Source organism: Chrysemys picta, chromosome 4 (assembly GCF_011386835.1).
Source record: "Chrysemys picta bellii isolate R12L10 chromosome 4, ASM1138683v2, whole genome shotgun sequence".
NCBI lineage: Eukaryota > Metazoa > Chordata > Testudines > Emydidae > Chrysemys > Chrysemys picta.
Window position 1 is genome coordinate 44402447 of NC_088794.1, and position 19891 is coordinate 44422337.

General features: G+C 39.1%; 1 protein-coding gene across 1 annotated transcript in view; it reads right to left on the reverse strand.

Moving 5' to 3' along the window:
• INSC (INSC spindle orientation adaptor protein) overlaps window positions 1–19891 on the reverse strand; it is a 225980-nt gene that overhangs the window by 197853 nt on the left and 8236 nt on the right. The window lies entirely within an intron of this gene.

The following is a 19891-nucleotide window of genomic DNA, read 5'->3' on the forward strand; positions in this document are numbered from 1 at the left end:
GTATTATGAATAATTCCTGACAGCACATTTAATCACTTTAAAGTTTGGATTGTATTGTTCCACAATAGAGCTGTGATAAACTAAACCTATTTAAGCTTACATCCAGGAATTTTTAAAGCAGTATCTTGAACTTACTTTTGAAATATTTATTTCTGTGCTATAAACACCAGCTCCAGCATGCCAATATTAATCATCTGTTTCAAGCCTGAAAATCCCTGGATCTACACTTATTGCAGAAGATAAATTGAACATATTGACTTGAAATCTATAACAAAATTAGGAAGGCCTTCTATTGATTTGTGCTAAATTTGATCAGCTGCTCAGTCTTCAAACTCTTCTGACTTTTTCCTAAGTCCTTTTCTCTTCCAAAAGCTGTTACACTTTTATTATATTTCAGAAGAGTATGATTTATTGTTAGAATTCATATTTGTCAAATATCCTTTAACACCTTTTATATCTTCAGTTCATGCATGTGATGCTTTTTTAACCTATTTGCACAGTATTTAAGGGTGAGATAATAATAATGCTGTTGGCCCTGAGTGAGGAGTACCACATAGCTGCCCTGGGTCACTGCACTAAAGCAACTACAGAACATAGATCTTAAATTTTTTGTCCTGTTTTTCTTGCCATAAAAATTAGAACGCTATACAGAATACTAGCACACAGTAAACACTACCAACAAGAGTCCCATTCAATCAAAATAATCCGTTCATTTTTACTAGTTCTAGAGGGGTGGCTAAATTTAACCCAGTTTTACATGGCTTCCATCAGAGTGTAAAACATTATGTGTGATCCCCACACGTGGGACTGCAGCACTGCAAGGCATCTGCAAGCTCTCCTCTACCTGGGAACATGCAAGCATCTAGCACAGCCCAAAAGTACAACAGGACAAATGTATGTGGGGGGTATAATGATGCAGGACACTGGAGAAGTGAAAAAGAATTTGTAAATATCAGATAACTTCACTATGAAAGTCCCAACTACTTTCGGGGGAAGGAGGGGCTATCATAAAAGGATTTGGAGAAATAAGACAGATGTGAGCTCCAAAGTACAACCCTGGAAAAGAAGAAAGAGGATTTTCTAAAGAACTATTTGCTACCGACCTGTCTCTGATGTTGTTAATTAGGGTTCACAGACAGGCTTTGTGCAGGCTACACATAGAGAAATAAATAAAATAAGATCCTTTCTTAAATTAACAGTATATTGTTGAAATACAGCTATGATTTGGGTCTGACTCTTAATCTGAAGAAGATTAAGAGCTCACTGACTATCCAGGAGAAAGTTTCTATCTTCAAAAGAGGGAAAGGAAAACAGTAAAAGTCTTTGGCCACTTGAGAAGACATTACAATGCTTGAGCATGCTTGTCCATGCATCTTTTCTGACATAAACAAAAACCACGAGGCCTGGTAGTATTGGGGAACTTTAACTACCAAGGCATCTGTTGGAAAAGTAAAATGGCAAAACACAAAATTTTCAGTAAGTTCTTAGAATCTATTGGGGACAACTTTTTTTCTTTTTAATTGGTGGCAGTAACCAGGGGGACAGCCATTTTAGACTTGATTCTGACCAACTGGGACCAATAGGTAGCAAATCAGATAGTAGAAGGCAATTTGGATGAAAGTCATCATGAAATGATATAAAGAAAGGAAAGTGTGACAGCTACAGAATAAGGACAATGGACTTCAAAAAAAGCAGACTTTAACAAACTCAGAGAACTGGTAGGTAAAGTTCCAGGGAAAGAAAATGAAAGGACTAAAGAGTTCAGGAGAGCTGGCAGTTTCTCAAGGAGACAACATTAAAGGCACACTTGAAAACTATTCAGATGCAAAGGAAAGATAGGAACAATAGTAAGAGGCCAGTATGGCCCATCAGGAGCTCCTTAATTACCTGAAAATCAAAATGGAATCCTAAAAAAAATGGAAACATGGATGAATTACTAAGGAGGAGTACAAAAGAATAGTACAAGCATGTAGCGACAAAATCAGAAAAGCTAAGTCTCAAAATGAGTTACACCTACCAAGGAACATAAAAGACAATAATAGGTTCTTTAAATACAATAGGAGCAAGAGAAAGACAAAGGAAATTGTAGGTTCTCTATTTAGCAGGAAAGGAGCGCTAATAACTGATAATATCAAGAAGGCTGAGGTGCTTAATGCCTATTTTGCTTCAGTCTTCAATAAAATGTTTAATTGTGACCACATAGTCAACACAAATAATATTAACAACAAGGGGGATGGAATGGAAGCCAAAATAGGGTTAAAGAATAGTTAGATAAGTTAGATATATTCAAGTCAGCAGGGCCTGATGAAATCCATCCTAAGATACTTAAGGAACTATCTGAAGCAACCTCAGAACTGTCAGCAATTATCTTTGAGAACTCAGGGAGGACAGGTATGGTCCCAGATGACTGGAGAAGGGCAAATATTTAAAAAGGAGAACAAAGAGGACCTGGGGAATTATAGACCAGTCAGCCTAACTTCAATACCTGGAAAGATACTGGACCAAATTATTAAAACAATCAATTTGTAAGCACATAGAGGATAACAGAATTATAAGGAATAGCCAGCATGTCTTGATAAATCCATGCAAATTGTGTCAAACCAGCCTTTGAAAGGATTACTGGCCTAGTGAATAGGAGGGAAGCAGTAGACAGGATATATCTTGATTTAAGGAAGGCTTTTGATACAGTCTCACATGACTGTATCAAACTAAGGAAATGTAGTCTAGATGAAATTACTATAAGGTGGGTGCAAAACTGGTTAAAAGACTGTATTCAGAGAATAGTTATCAATGTTTGGCTATCAACCTGTGAAGCTGTATCTAGTGGGGTCCTGCAGGGCTCAGTCCTAGGTCCAGTACTATTAAATATTTTCATTAATGACTTGGATAATAGAGTGGAGAGTATGATTATAAAAGGTGAAGATGCCACCAAGCACGTTGGAGGTTAGGATTAGAATTTACAACAACCTTGACGATTTGCAGAACTGGTCTGAATTCAACAAGAAGAAATTCAGTAAAGACAAGTGCAAAGTACTTCAGTTAAAAAGGAAAATCAAATGCACAACTACAAAATGGGGAATAATTGGCTAGTACTGAAAGGGATCTGGAGGTTATAGTGGCTCACAAACTGAATATGAGTCAACAGTTGCAAAAAAGGCTAATATTGTTCTGGGTTAACAGGATGGTCGTATGTAAGACAAGGGAGGTAATTGTCCCACTCTACTCAGCACTGGGGAGGTCTCAGCTAGAGTACTGCATCCAATTCTGGCCACCTTACCTTAGGAAAGATGTGGACAAATTGGAAAGAGTATGATAAGAGGCTTAGAAAACATGACCTATGTGGAAAACTGGGCATGTTTAGTCTTGAGAAAAGAAGATATATTTGAATACTGCTCAGGGTTGATCTAAAAAGGATGGTGATCATTTGTTCTTTAAGAACACTTAAGGCAAGACAAGCAGCAGTGGGCTTAATCTGCAGCAAGGGAGATTCAGGTTAGATATTAGGAAAAACTTTCTAATGCTAAGGGTAGATAAATTCTAGGGTAGGCTTTGAAGGGAGGTTGTGAAATCCCCATCATTGGAGGTTTTTAAAAACAGATTGGACAAACACTAGTCAGGAAAAGTCTAGGTTTATTTGGTCCTGCCTCAGCACAGGAGGCTGGAGTTGATGGTTTCTTGAGGTCCCTGCCTACATTTCTATGATTCTATAACATGAACCCTCAGACCTTTGGGGTGCCAGGGCACAGTGATCTTATTACATTTGTACACTGACCTGTAAAATCAACATCCATAACCAAAGATCATCTCTTATTTAAAAATAAAAATAAAAAAGCTAGTATGACTTAATCCATCCACAAGAGTAGAAAGCTGTATACTTTAAACTAGTTGTTCTCTTGTATGGCATCAAGCAAAGTGAAGTGACTTTTGTACGTCCCTAGTTAAGTCTGCTGGTAAAAGGCATAGGGATTTATAATCCTCTTGTGTATTTTATATTACATCTATTTTTGCTCCACTTCTTCCACATCCAAATCCATCTGTAAATGCCCTGAATTTCCCATTACTCTCAAACGATCAAGATCACAATACATCAGAAAGCAGACACTAATGAAACACCTCTCTCTGCTTTCGATGTGCCACGTACAGATTTTACATTGCCTGAAAAATTAAACAATAAACTCATGACATAAGGGAAAGGCAGGGATTACTTTTTTTGCTTTCAGATGCCACATATACATGTTCTAATTTTTATTCTCTGCAAATTCCATAAAGTCAAAGTGCAGATCAGAAAAAAATATTGCAGCATGTTCTTTCCCATTTGAGAACTCACAAAGGAGCAGCAGGCTGCAGTAATGGATCCAGCAAGCAGTTGGTCTGACTACAAACTTACTTACTCTAAGTTCAGCATTCAAGAATGCTATTTAATTAGAGCAAAGGACTGGGCATCAGGAGTCCTAGTTTTTATCCCCAGCTGTGTTAGTGACTATGGGCACATCACTAAACCTGTTTTTGCTCCAATTGATCCATTTTGTACATAACCTTCCTCACAGGAGTATATTAAGTTTTAATTAAATTTTTCACATTCTGAGATCTCCAAATTGAAGGCACTTCAAAGGGTCAAATCCTCCACTCAGGCACAGGAGAATTTAGCCCAGGACAACAGCCACCATAAAAATGCCAATGTGTTTCCTAACACTCCCTGTGCTACAGTACCTGACATACCACAGTTATTTCCCCATTCTAAGTGTATGGAAATAACTGGTAGGTCAGATACTGTGGTGAAGCAAGTGTTGGGAAATGTGGATTTTTTTAATGGATGCCACTACAATTGCAAAGTATCAACAATACCTGGGTTATTCAAGAATGCTAACTAAGACCCACAGTAATCAAAGAGTTAAAAGATCATGTTACTTCCTTTGAAACATCAATGTGCTTTTGTTTCTATTACTAGGCGTGAAATACTATGGTCTCCATGTTTTAAAACCTGTAGAACCAAGATACGGAGAACTTCATATGTTCCTCCTTCTAAATAGTCCCTTTCCCCATTAGTTGGGTTGCAGGTGGTGTAATTTGAAAGAGAGGCAAGGGGAATGGACACTGAAACAAATTGTTCTGTTGGGGTGAGGTTGCCTGTAGCAGCTATTAGGGAAGCAGGCACTGCTTATGAAGGGTGGGGCTACCCTGAAGTTTTTTGGGGTGGAGTTGTTTTTTAAGACAATGTGCTCTCACCTCATGGGAATGAGCGACGGGGATGGATCTCTTGATGATTACGTGGTCTGTCCATTCCCTCTGGGGCACCTGGTACTGGCCACTGTCAGAAGACAGGATACTGGGCTAGATGGACCTTTGGTCTGACCCAGTATGGCTGTTCTTATGCTCGTATTCCTCCGATGCCAAAATACATATACTTTGTCACAACCATAGGACCAGTTCTGTCACCGCAACCCAGAACCAGGTACAAGTCTTGTGAGTTAGGGTGGCAATATATGGTCTGTAATAAGTAATTTACTTAAAAACACTATTATTGATAACTACTCTTTGAATACGGTCTTTCACCTAGTTGTACATCCACCGGATAGTAATTTAATCTAGACTACACTTCCCTAGATTGCTTAGGAGAATTTCATGTGGGACTGGGTCAAAAGCCTTACTAAAATCATGTCTACATTCCCACCCACCCCCCTTCATCCACTAGGCCAGTAACCCTCTCAAAGAAGAAAATTAGGTGCACCTAATCGCACTTGAGTACTTTTTGTGAGTTTTGTAGTTTAACATTTTTATATTTACATAGTGTATTTAATAGTTGATAAAATATAATAGTTGGTAAAACTTTTAAACTAATATAGTGCTGTATGTACAGTGTATTATTCCCTGCACACACACACATCATCCCCCTTCGTGGCCTCACCTCATTTTCTTCAGGCCAATTATCTATGTGCCCATTTCCTCCATTTAAGTTAGAAGACTGGGAGTTAATGTAATACAGTCAAAATTGGAAAGAACTTTCTAGCCTAGCTGATTATATTTCTAACAAAGAAAACTTGAGGCAGTGTGAAAATTCCTCATGTACAGGCCTTTTATCAGATTTTTCACCAGCCTATTCACTATTCTTATTATTCATTAAAAATGACCAAAAAAATTCTAGCTCTTAACTATTTTCCTGATACAATCCCTTCCTTCTCCACTCCTTCCGACTCACTGCGTTTGCTTTTATAAAAAGCGCTAGAAGTTTTCAGCCTTTTCTAAAATCAGTGTGTTGGCTGCTCATAGAGCCCTTTCATTACAAGATTACATAAATGGATGCTTGACTCAACAGTGATGCAAAACAATTTTCTAAAAGAACAATCTATTCATGTGATAATAATTGCCTCATTTATTTTCCATAGAAATAGATCTGATTAATGTTTCTATTTTCAAGCAGATTAGATTGTGGCCGGCCTTTGGTGAATGGTAGGTAATTTCACAGTGCTAAGTAATTTTTGTTTTGTTTTAAATACTCTTTATTTACTATTATTTTGTTACCCAATTTCATGCACTCAGGTCTTTAAAATGGCAAATAAAATTATAATAAAAACAGATACAAAAGCAACAATGTAAATTGTTTCACATCTTCTAACACTAACAAAGGTATCAAAGATTAAAGAGACGATAATTTTGAGGAGTAGTTTTGTGAGTAAAAAAATTTTAAATGTGGCCAGAACCCTCTAGAAACGGTGATTCTTCTCTTTTGGATATCACAGTGGGGAGAGGGGGTCATGACATTCCATTAGCAGGACTACAATCAAAAGAGAATATTTCTTATCTTATGCAGCTGGCTTTCTGGGTCATATTTCAGAAGTAGTTTGCACTGGTTTGTGTGTGAAAGTTCAGTAGCTGGCAGCACACAGATAGGTCGGGTGCACCTTGCATTTGTTACCAAATCAGTTCTATGTCAGCAAAGGACATGATGGAGCAGAGATTTAATGGCAGATGCCCATTTGTAATTGCAAAAATGTGCATTCCGTTGCAGTCTCTGCATTTGTGTACCGTAGGAGTTTAAACACCTGGTTACATAAACAGCTGGGTACATGTTTTTGCACCTGGATCTCAGGCCTCCTTATTTCAAAGTGTGATCCTACATGTACAAATAGATTTGGAGACATGGATGCCATTCTCCCCAGCACATTACTGCTGTTCTCCATTCACAGAAAGCAACCAAACACAAAAGACACATACTGCCATAAAGGGATGCAATCCATCATTCTAGAGTAAAACTTTATGCTCCACTATAAAGATCTGCCAAGTACTGAATTTCTGCCCTCGTGGTGGCAAGATGTAACAAAATAGTGTTGGGGGGGGGGGCGAGATTCTGATTTAAAAGAAAATTTCCATTTCTGAGCAAGATCAAGCCCTGTAATTTGCACTTTTCTGCGTCAACCACCGCTGCTGTGCCCGGGAAATTCCCTTTCCATCTTAAAGGCAGGAATAGAAACATAACCGGCCCTCTCCAGGAGTGAACTGAAAGTTCCAGTGGGGCTCCACAGGAGTCCAGTTGGTGAAAGATGCTGAAGCTCAGGCTGACTCAGGCAATCGTCAGTAATACACTTTAAAGCATACTAAGCTAAACTGCCTATGGGCACTTTTACTGCACAGTAAGTGTCCATATGGTGAGTGATGTTTTTGTGAAGGCCAAGACTATAACAGGGTTCAAAAAAGAACTAGATACATTCATGAAGGATAGGTCCATCAATGGCTATTAGCCAGGATGGGCAGGGACAGTGTCCCAAGCCTCTGTTTGCCAGAAGCTGGGAGTGGGCAACAGGGAATGGATCACTTGATGATTACCTGTTCTGTTCATTCCCTCTGGGGCACCTGGCACTGGTCACTGTCGGAGGACTGGATACTGGGCTAGATGGACCTTTGGTCTGACCCCGTATGGCCGTTCTTATGTTCTTATGAGTTAGTGCAGAGTATCCAGTGGGCTGTAAATTCACACTCTAGCTTGCTGTGCACTGACTTCCCTGTGTAGACAAGCCCAAGTGCATACAACAATTGTGCCTGGTTGTTTTTTGTTGTTTTTTGGGGGAAGGAAGGTTGGTTTGTTTGGTTTTTTGTTGGTTGGTTGGTTGGTTGGTTGGTTGGTTGGTTGGTTGTTGTTTTTTTGCAAGGGCAGAAGGAGCCTTCCAAAAGGGAGACCAGTCTTCAGCCCTTTTAAAACTTTAGTACTATATATCATAGTTATTGTATGAGCAAAGTAAGTGGACCACTATTTCCTAAAAATTAGGGCCTTTGTGACACATTGCCAGCTAACAATAAACCCAAAGTGATGGGTTTCTGTTTGATGCAAAACATGCATATGTGACAGCTTTGGGAAGCATTGCCAGCTCTTTATATTGCAAGTCTCACAATATTTGGGGATTGCCTTTAAAGCCTTAGCTCCTGAAATCATGCAATTATCTGAACATTACAGCTTTCATATTTTTTAAAAAAAAGGTTCTAACCATTGTGGTAGTGCAGAAAAGCTGGAAAATAAACCCCCAAGGCAAACAGAAAGAACGGAGCCAATGTTTGTTTGGTTTTAGTCACATGATTTTTAAGTCTATCTCCTGATCATTTCAGGGGCCTGACTCACAATTGCTGAATGCTTGTGGTTAGAGTCATACAGTTTAAGGCCTGAAGGAACCACCAGATCATCTAGTCTGACTGCCTGTCTATCACAGGCTACTAAAACCACCCAGCAACCAAAATACTGAAGGTCTCAGTATCCATTGGTTCTGCCTAATAGTTTCATTATTGCAATCAGGCAGGATTTTAAAATGTCTATGAATCCTACTTTTCAAATGTTGAAGCCAATGGGACTACTTACATGTGTAAAATTAAGTGCGTGTGTGGATAGGGAGCTAATTTAGCACAAGAATGAGGTTTGCCAAGCAGAGAAGCCATGGAAAAGTATATGCTTCAGGTGATTCATGCACCAACTTTGTTTTCAATAAACTACTGGTTAACAACAACATAGCAGGCGAAGAGAGGGAGGATACTTAGAATCATAGAACCATAGGGTTAGAAGGGACCATAAGGGTCATCTAGTCCAGTGGTTCTCAACCAGGGGTATGCAGAGGTCTTCCAGGAGGTACGTGAACTCATCTTATTTGCCTAGTTTTACAACAGGCTCTAGAGCCCAGCAGCAGGATTGGGGTCCCACAGGTCCTGCAGGACCCACTGCCATAACAGCGGGAGCAGGATGAAAATGTAATGAACAAAGCAGGAGTGGGTACTGTGGGATGGGACAGGAGTGGGATTAAAAAAATAGCCACAAACAGCATGAAATAAAAAAATAGCCACAGTCAGCAGCCACTGCTCTCCAGCTGTCCAGTTCTGAAGGCAGCGTCACCGCCAGCAGCAGTGCAGAAGTAAGGGTGGCGTGATATGGTATTGCCACCCTTACTTCTGTGCTGCTGCTCACAGTGGCTCTGCCTTCAGAGCTGGGGGGCCAGAGAGTTTTAAAGTGAGGTGAAACTTAGGGTACGCAAGACAAATCAGACACCTGAAAGGTTTACAGTAGTCTGGAAAGGTTGAGAACCACTGATCTAGTCTACCCCCCTGCCAAGATGTAGGATTTTTTGTGTCTAAACCATTCAAGACAGATGGCTATTCAGCCTTCTTTTGAAAACCTCCAGTGAAGGAGCTTCCACAACCTCCCTAAGCAGCCTGTTCCATTGTCCGACTGTTCTTACAGTTAGGAAGTTTTTCCTGAAATTTATTCTAAATCTCCTATGCTGTAGTTTGAACCAATTGCCTCTTGTCCTGCCCTCTGTCACAAGAGAGAACAACTTTTCTCCATCTTTTTTGGCAGCCTTTCAAGTATTTGGAGACCACTGTCATGTCCCGCCTTAATCTCCTTAAACATACACAGTTCCTTCAGCCTTTGCTCATATGACTTACATTCCATCCCTTTGATCATCTTTGTCACTCTCCTGTGAACCCTTTCCAGTTTCTCTACCTCCTTTCTATACATTGATGAACAAAATTGGACACAGTACTCCAGCTGAGGTCTTACCAGCTCCAAGTAGAGGAGTCTGTCACTTCCCATGACTTGCATGCTATGTATCTGTTAATACAACCCAAAATTGCATTTGCTTTTTATCCATTGCATTGCATTGTTGACTTATGTTGAGGTTGTGATCCACCACAACTCCCAGGTTCTTCTCAGCAGTGCTGTTGCCAAGCCAGTTATCCCCATTCTGTATTTTTGCATTTGGTTTTTCCTCTCTAAGTGTAGCACCTTACATTTGTCTTTGTTGAATTTCATTTTGTTCTCTATTGCCCAGTTCTCCGATTTATCAAGATCCCTTTGAATTTTAGCTCTATCATCCAAACTGTTTGCAACCCCCCGCTAGCTTGTGTCATCTGCAAATTTGATCACTGTGCTCTCTATTTTATATCCAGATCATTAATAAAGATGTTAAATAACACTGGACTCAGAACGGATCCCTGTGGAACCCCACTTGAGACCTCCTTTCAATCTTGTATCATACTTGTTCCATGAGTCAAAATATGCATGACAGGTTAAATTTTAGGCCTACCAGTCTTGATGGTGTTATTTAAAAAAAGAAAATATATATATTATGAAGTGTTGCTTGTTTTAAACCCTCTTATCACAACTTTAGCCACAATTCAGAAAACCTTCATAGTCAAGACAGTTCTAACACTTATGCTTGAACATTAAGAACATGATTAACAGCTTTTGAAGTCAATGAGACTTCACCCACTCTCGGCTCTTAGTAGGTATGGATTGGAGTACACAGTTAAGTGCTTTCCTGAATCTGTGCCTCCAGAAGCAAAATCTGAGATATTACATTGTTTGATTTATGCAAAATAACTGGGAATCTCACAAAAACATCTCTTTCTCCCTCCATTCCAGGTCCTCCTCATAGTTCTGCATGTCTCATTGAAAAGACTGTGGTGAATCAAGATACCTGGCATTGCGTTTGAGTTTACTGACCAAACTGAAGGAAGAGAATAGCATGATTGTCCTCACTGCTCCTTAGCTGAGAAGCACTGGAAGTGGAGCTGTGCAAATACTCAATTTTTAGGGTCACTGGCTGAACTGAAAACAAAAATTTGTTTCAGATCAATTGGAAAATATTTTTGCTTTTTCATCAAAACAAAAAAGTTGTTTTGGGCCAAACAAAACATGTTCTGATATCAGGCATTTTAACAGCTTTATTATAAGATAAGGAAATCTGGTAACACCATTCACAAAACAGGAGTCAGAAGAGGAGGAGCTCCCCTTATAATCTAGAGACCTAGTATTGGACCACTCATCTGAGATGTGGAAAACAAGGGCTCATGTCATTAGTCCACCTAATTTAGTGCAGGGACTTTAACCTGGGATCTTTCACATTGTAGGTGAGTGCCCGAACCACAGAGCTACATGGCATTCTGGGTGACTTGCTCTAAATGTCTCCTGCTGAAATGGTTCCACTTTGTATAAGTAATTAAATATTCATAGTATCAGAGGGGTAGCCGTGTTAGTCTGGATCTGTGAAAAGCAACAGAGAGTCCTGTGGCACCTTTAAGACAAACAGATGTATTCTACAATACATCTGTTTGTCTTAAAGGTGCCACAGGACTCTCTGTTGCTTTTTAAATATTCATAGAAGCAGCCAAGTGAATTTACAGTCTTCTGCTTGACTGACAATGCAAGATCCCTTAGCTAACTTCATGTGCTCACATGAAATAGATTCCAGGTTTCTGTCTGAATTTTTTACAATCCATCTATTCGATGTTTTGTTAAAATACACTAATAAACTAAAAAGCTATCTGACCACTGTACAAATTCCAAAAATTCTAAAGACAATTCAACTGGTCTCTAGATGTGCACCAGACCCTACAATTTTACTTGCCTAATTATTTGCATACATTACCCCAAATGCAATTTGTATGTGCAAATGTGGATTTTTGTGCATGGAAACATAATGGCAGGCACAACAGAAGGGAAATGTAATTTTTAACAGTGTACAACTCAGCTAAACCTGAACAGAATTTAATGGGACAAAGAAAAGGCATTTTTTTTACCCTGCAGGCTTCTCTTCAGCCAGATTTCAAAAGCCAGCTTCAAACAATGGAGATGTGAGCACTTCTCAAAACAAAAAGGTTGTCAGAATCTTTTGTAATGGGAATGTTAGGCAACCTGAATATGAGGGTTGCTGCCAGCTCCCTCTATAACGTATGTATAATATCTAACACAATGGGGCCCTGATCCCCGATCAAGGACTCTAAATTCTACCATAATAGAAATAATAAATGGTATTTCCCATATTTATAATTTTAAATAGAAAGAATATTGCTAGCAGATGTAATATCCCTTACACCAGAATGAACTTTTTTAATGCACTCATGGTAGTTACATTATTTCATATATAGTAAAAAGTGCCATATAGATACAGAGGTACTCCAACCATAATGGGATACATATAATACAGTGAGTGCATTTAAAAAGTTCATTTTGATTTAAGGCAGTGGTTCTCAACCAGGGAGGTCACAAGCAGGTTTCAGGGGGTCCGCCAAGCAGGACCAGTGTTAGACTTGCTGGGGTCCAGGGCAGAAAGCCAAAGTCCCACTGCATGGGGCTGAAGTCCGGGGCCCTAAGCAACTTAGCTTCACAGTGCCTGTGGCATGGGGTCCTGGGCAATTTCCTGGCTTGCTACCCCTTAACGCCGGCCCTGGCTTTTATATGCAGAAAACCAGTTATTGTGGCACAGGTGGGCGATGGAGTTTTTATAGCATGTTGGGGGGTCTCCGAAAGAAAAAGGTTGAGAACCCCTGGTTTAAGGGATATTACATGTACTTTTACTATATATAAAACAATGTAAATAGATGTGTCATAGAAAGGGCTATAAATAAATGAATTTTTTAAATAAAGAAGAGTAACTATTGGCACTCCACTATTTAGGTAAAAAAAAGCATATAATCTCTTGGCAAACTACAGTAATATGCAGCATATTGTATTGTATCTACTTGTGGAGGCTGAAATGCATACATTATAGGAAAACAGAAAAAATGTTTTACTTTCCTATCTGGCAACTACCTCCAAGTCCATGGGGAGTGGGGCAGACTCAGTTTTATCTAAAGGTAATCATTGCAAATAGCTTTTGATCTCTGTGAGATACAGTGTATTGCCAAACATAAAGCAAATAATTGTATCAAATTTGCCAATTAATTATTTTACTTATTTCCTATCATGCCTCCCAAATACACGATTACAAGGAGTTAGACCCAGGTTTACCTGTACCCCATAATATCCAGTGTTCTCTCAAATTATTGTGTTGATCATTTATTTATTTATGATAGTATTTAACAAACACTAATTCATGAAACTGAGTTTATAGAAAGTGTTATTTCTATTAAAGAAATTAATCCCATATCATGTTAAGCTTTTATTATTGTTTTTTCTTGTGTAACAAATTTTGGCTCTTTATCTCAGTCGTAGCCCACATTTGTGCTTCAGCAGGTTGAATATATGATTGTCCTGTAATTTTGTGCTGCAACTTACTAGTGGTACCCATTGGAGGCTGCATGGCTCAGCGGTAACAGGATGTGAAGCTTTCTGTAAGTGACAGGTTTATTTACAATGCAGGTCAATAGTAACCAAGTTAGTTACTATCTGATAACTATTTGGTGACCATGAAAGGAGTTGGTGGTTCCAGTCCCATTTCTAGGGAAAAGGATGTCCAAATCATAGACTTACCAGTGTGTCTGGCACTAATTAACATATTTGGTGAGAGTCTCAGCACAGACTAAAGTGCTGAATGAACATGACAGCTCAGTAGCTGCCTCACCCCAAGGGGTAGTCCCTGCAGAGCAAGGCTGAGCATGGAAATGTTCTGGGTTCTGATACCTTCAAGGCCTTCTATGACCCATCTAAGTAAATTTGACCACCAGTAAGAATAGTTTAATGTGTAATATATGTTTTAACTTAAGTGTCCCTTTAAAAGTCAGTAACATTTATAGTATACTGTACTGGACACTGTTCTTTTAAAAATAACTTTTAGAGTCAACATATCCAGATTACGAATGTACTTTAGTTATAGCAGAAACTACATTAGGAGCATGCACTGAAACACTACCAAGAATAAAGATTTGCCCCGATCCTCCAAGCTCAGCACACAATTGGAAAAAAAGGAGTAGGCTGGGGGAAGGGGATATATGCTCCTGATTCTGGGGCCAGCAAAGCACTGGGCCTGATCTCTGATGTAAATTAGAGTAGCCTCATGACTTCCCTAATTCACACCCAATTGCTTATTGCTCTGAAGGATTGGTCTGGGAGCTGAAAATCCTGTAGTGCAAACCTCACTTGAAGGGAGGATTCTGCTTGCTGGGTGGGGGGGGGATTTTGGAAATCCTCAGTGGTATAGGAGCACTATAGAGGCTTCCTCTTCCTCCAATCTTTGCACAGGGGATGTGACCAAAGTATCCTGGGGTTCTAGTGATCCCCAGTTGCCACAACAGACAGGCAACCAGTGCAACATAAAGTAGCCCTGAGGCTGCTCTACTTCACATCGGGGCTTGTCTGATGCCAGCACAAATTAGCCACAGAATCAGAGGAAGATCCAGTGATTAATTTTGTTCCAGGGTTTACCAGGGCTGAGCCCCTGCACCTCTAGGCATGGCAGTTCATAGCCTGGCACCTCTGGGTTTGCCGCATCAGTTATGAAAGTAAAAAAATTGCATGAGCCATGGCAACCAAATTGCTTGAACTCCCGCACCTCTTTCATTACAAATTAAGCACTGAGAAGAGTGGTATAAAAGTGGCTTAAAACCACCTTTGCATGGCACCTCACCCTGTGAGGAGCGCTGCTCTGGTGCAGCTGAAAAGCTGGCCCAAACTGATTACCAAGTAGAGTTGATATAAAAGTAAAACATCCTTTAGCCTCATTCATATTAAACATTAAGTCTTATCTTTTTCTAGAAAAAAAAAGCTTAAAATACTCAATTATGACACTCTATTATAAAGTTTGTGGTGTTTCCAGGTATCATTTTCATATATAAAATCATAAATAAAATACAATGTAAGATGCTGTATTAAAACCATGAATGATGATAATTTCTGTCCACAAAGCATCTTTCACCCAGAAGAACCCCAAAGCACTTTGCAAACATATTTATAAATGGAATCTACCAATTAAATGCAGCCATTTGTCTGACATCACAAAATACAACAAGTGAAGTAGTAAATATATGTAACAGACTACAAAGAAAAATACAAAATACACAGGCCGATCCTGCTGACCACGAAGTCCATGGCAAAACTCCCATTGACCAGTGGTAGCAAGATTGGGCCCTACATTAACAGTCTACAGTTCAATTTAATAATCTTGCATTCTTTATATCTTCCTCTGCCGTTTCTTTTGGAACAGAAATTCACAGTTTGTCTCTTATATACTGTATCACTTATCTTATTAGTGGAAACATAAGAAACTTCATTACAACTAGACCCTATTCTGTTTCTCTGATCATATTTCAGTACAACTGATACATAAAAAAAGAGAAAAGTCTTACATAAGTCTTCATTCAAGACACTAAAATCTGCAGCTTCAAATCCATTTTATCCACTCTCAGTCACATAAAAGTAAAACATTTTGCCTAGAAGAATAATGAGGATGGTAGAAAAAGACAATGTTTTCTACCAGTCCATTTAACAAATGAAACGTTTACTTTCTGCTTGGCGTAAAGTGACAGCAGTCTTATTAGACCTGATACCGATCCTCCCTAGAGGATTTCAGTGAACAAGTCACACAGGTTGAGGTCAATATAGCAAATGAATTAAATGAAGAGAGGCTGGAAACAGACAGAAATTAGAAACAGAAATTAATTAAAAACAACAAAACATAAAAAGTAAAAGTATTCCCAATGAAAGCCTTGCCTGGGAAATACAACATTTAATAAAATATTAAACTGCTTTGAAATTGTTTCAAGATGTTTTGGGGCTCAAGTGTGTGCAGATTTGAATCTGAACCTTTCAAAGTTGGCTTCTCTTCACAAGCACAACATGCCACAAATATTGCATACTGTATAACTCCTGTAAATGCTCAACTTGTGCTATGTTACTGCTTGACTTGCTATTAGGTAAACATATCATGTTTGTATTTGTTGCATTTAAAGGTGAAATAAGCCAGTGACTTTTGTACAATAGGGAAATCAATATGCTCGTACTGCAATGTGATATTCTCTTATTTTTTACAAAATCAAAACTAGATTATCAAAAAAAAGGTTAACACAGTTACATGCTAAGCTAGGATGGGGTGAATTTTAATCAACACTCCCCAGAAGCCACATGTTGCTGGGTGGAGACAGTTTCTCAGCTTGCCTATACTGTCTTAAATTACCTTATTAGCCTTTAAAGGTCTCAGGAAGAACACAGCATTGGAGGTATGAGAGAATCAATTTTCCCAGGTTTTGTCGAGACTAGAGCTTGAAGTCCTGCTTGTATGTGTCAATTAACTTGAGTTAACAAACTCAACTGTAAATGTTAGGTCTAGAAATTCCACAGACATTTGCGGTTTACCCTAAACTGAGTAGTGATGCATATCTGTACACTTCCCCATGTGGGATTATTGGTCAAAAGGGCAGAAACTAATGAGTCCTGTCCCAGAAGATCATAGAAATGTAGGACTGGAAGGGAACTCGACAGATCATCTAGTGCAGTCTCCTGCACTGAGGCAGGACTAAGTATTATCTAGATCATCACTGACAGGTGTTTATCTAACCTGTTCTTAAAAACCTCCATGACAGATATTCCACAACCTCCCTAGGTAATTTGCTCCAGTGCTTAACTGCCCTCACAGTTGGGAGGTTTTTCCTAATGTCTAACCTACATCTGCAATTTAAGGCCATTACTTCTTGTCCTTTCCTCAGTGGATAAGGAAAATAACTTGTCACCCTCCTCTTCAAAACAACTTTTTACATACCGCCTCCAGTCTTCTCTTCCCAAGACTAAACAAACCCAGTTTTTTCAACTTACCTGTTTTCTACAACTTAAATCATTTTTGTTGTACTCCTCTGGACCTTCTCCATTTTGCCCACATCTTTCCTGAAGTGTGGTGGCCAGAACTGGGCACAGTATTCCAGCTGAAGCCTTATCAGGGTTTGGCAAAGTGAAGACTTCTTGTGTCTTGCTTACAACACTTCTACTAACCATCCTGGAATAATGTTTTCTTTTTTCCCCCAACAGCATTACATTGTTGACTCATATTTGGTTTGTGATCCAACCATAACCCTAGATCCTTTTGTGCAGTACTCCTTCCTAGGCAGTCATTTCTCATTTTCTATTTGTGCAATTTATTGTTCCTTCTTAAGTGTAGTACTTTGCATTTGTCCTTATTGAATTTCATCCTATTTATTTCAGACCCTTTCTTCAGTTTGTCAAGGTCATTTCAAATTCTAATCCCGTCCTCCAAATCACTTGTAATCCCTCCCAGCTTGCTATCATCCACATATTTTATAAGTGTATTCTCTCATTATCCAAATCATTTATGAAAATATTGAAAAGAACCAGACCCAGGACAGAACTCTGTGGGACCTCACTCAATATGCCCTTCCAGTTTGACTATGAACCATTAATAACTACTCTGAGTATAGTTTTCCAATCAGTTGTTCACCCATCTTATAGTAGTTTTGTCTAGGCTATATTTTCCTAATTTACTTATGAGAAAGTCATTTTCAGGACCTTGTTCCTCTGAATGCATGGGAAAAGTCTAATGACCACAGATAGGAACCAGATTTCAGGAGCATAAAGCTATCATGATGCACATAAGGTGAGCATCATAGAACATTTCAGCCATGTGGCAAAGCCAGCCTGCCTATGGAATAGCCTACATACTCAAATTCGTGGTATTTTTAGAGTTTACTTTTACTTTTAAACAGCAGCATAAATATATTTATATGTATGAACTCTGACTGCATTCTATTTAAGGGGTTGAATATTTGTGTCTCTTACAGGCATGTTATCAAGAAGAGAATCTATTTATTGTTGGTAGATCTGCTTGACCCCATGAGTTAGGCAAACAGGTATGTGTATAAAACTCATCCCAAGCAGATATTACATCATTGTCTCATTCCAAGACAAGACAAGTTCAACCTTAGCAATCCTGGACAGCTTCAGGTTGTAGCAGATGGTCAAAAAACAAATGGACATGGTACCAAGGCATCTGCAGGAAGAGTCTGTGACAAGTATTCTACTATTTGCATTTCAAGAGAGCTGAATAGTAACTGAAATAGCCATGCCAGAATTTGCATCAAACTCAGGAGCCCTTTGATAATCTGTTATTCTCTGAATATATGAGTCCCATTCCAACCCCCTTATGGCCAAGGACCTATAAAGCACCAGAGCAACTCACTTCAGTGATTATTAGCGCTAATGGTCCTGTTAAATTAATGCTGACCTGTTACTATGACTACGAGAACCAACACAAAGCCAAATAATGAGGAAAATTTGAACGTCATTTCTGCTCTCTAATGAAAATTTGGATATAGAATTCCCCCCTTCTCACCCATTCACTGTCATCCTAGCTGAAAAGCCAACTGTAGCTAAATGAATAGAGTCTCTTTGCAGAACTCACAGGGCGGGATTCACAGTAAATTTCCCAGACAACTAATATATCCATAAGTCCATTATACAATGTTAAGCTGACATTCCATGATCTACAAGCAATCGTGACGCCAATAGTTGGATACAAAGATACAATATGTTTATTAGGTATTTTCAAAACAATATTTTCCGTCACCGTGAACTGTGATGACCAGTTTTGTGAAGGTTGCTACATATTAAATCATTCATATTGATTTTCACTTTTTTTTAATAATCTTCCTGTGTTAAGACAAAGACGTCTCCCCACTGCAGCTAACACCAGATTCTCAGAGACAGCAGCTTCAGTCTAGTTGCCACTCACCTTGATTTCTTTTCACCAATGTCTGTGGTAGGCCTCTAGCATGTATACTTGAAAACCTTCAAAGCCTAAGATGCCAGAATTCTGTTTGTCCTATGGGAGACTGGCAGGACAAGCCTAAGAGATCTACCAAGTGAAACACTGCACAGGAAGGTAGGAGGGTGGTCATGTACCACAAGGCTAGAATGCACAGATAGGTGTGCAACAGATACATGGATTGGACACTGAATGCAGTGTGGTGGTCACATTGAAGCTACATCTCATGAAGGTTGGCAGAGGTTTGGAGGTGAATGATGTAGTTATTGTGTGTGCGAAGTAATGATAGAGGATACTGACAGCACCATATTTATCTCCTTGTGTCACTGCCTTTCTTATATTGCATGAGCCAGGCAAGACTGGCAGCTATCTGTTCAAGTAAGTGCCCTAAGCCAGTGGTTCTCAACCAAGGGTACACAGAGGTCTTCCGGGGGGTACAACAACTCGTCTAGATATTTGCCTAGTTTTACAACAGGCTACGTAAAAAGCACTAGCGAAGTCAGTACAAACTAAAATTTCATACAGACAATGATATGTTTATACTGCTCTATATATTATACACTGAAATGTAAGTACAGTATTTATATTCTAATCAATTTATTTTAAAATTATATGGTAAAAATGAGAAAATAAGCAATTTCTCAGTAATAGTGTGCTGTGACAGTTATGTATTTTTATATCTGATTTTGTAAGCAAGTAATTTTTAAGAGAGATGAACTTTGAGGTATGCAAGACAAATCAGACTTCTGCAAGGGGTACAGTAGTCTGGAAAGGTTGAGAGCCACTGCCCTAAGCATTCTGAAGTGCATGATTGACTGTACACTAGCCAATAGCTTCTCTATTTGGTTATCCATCCAGCCAAGTGTCCACAGCTATTGCAGCGTTCAGGTTGGAAAATCTAGATACCATTTTGGACTCCATAATGTTCATGT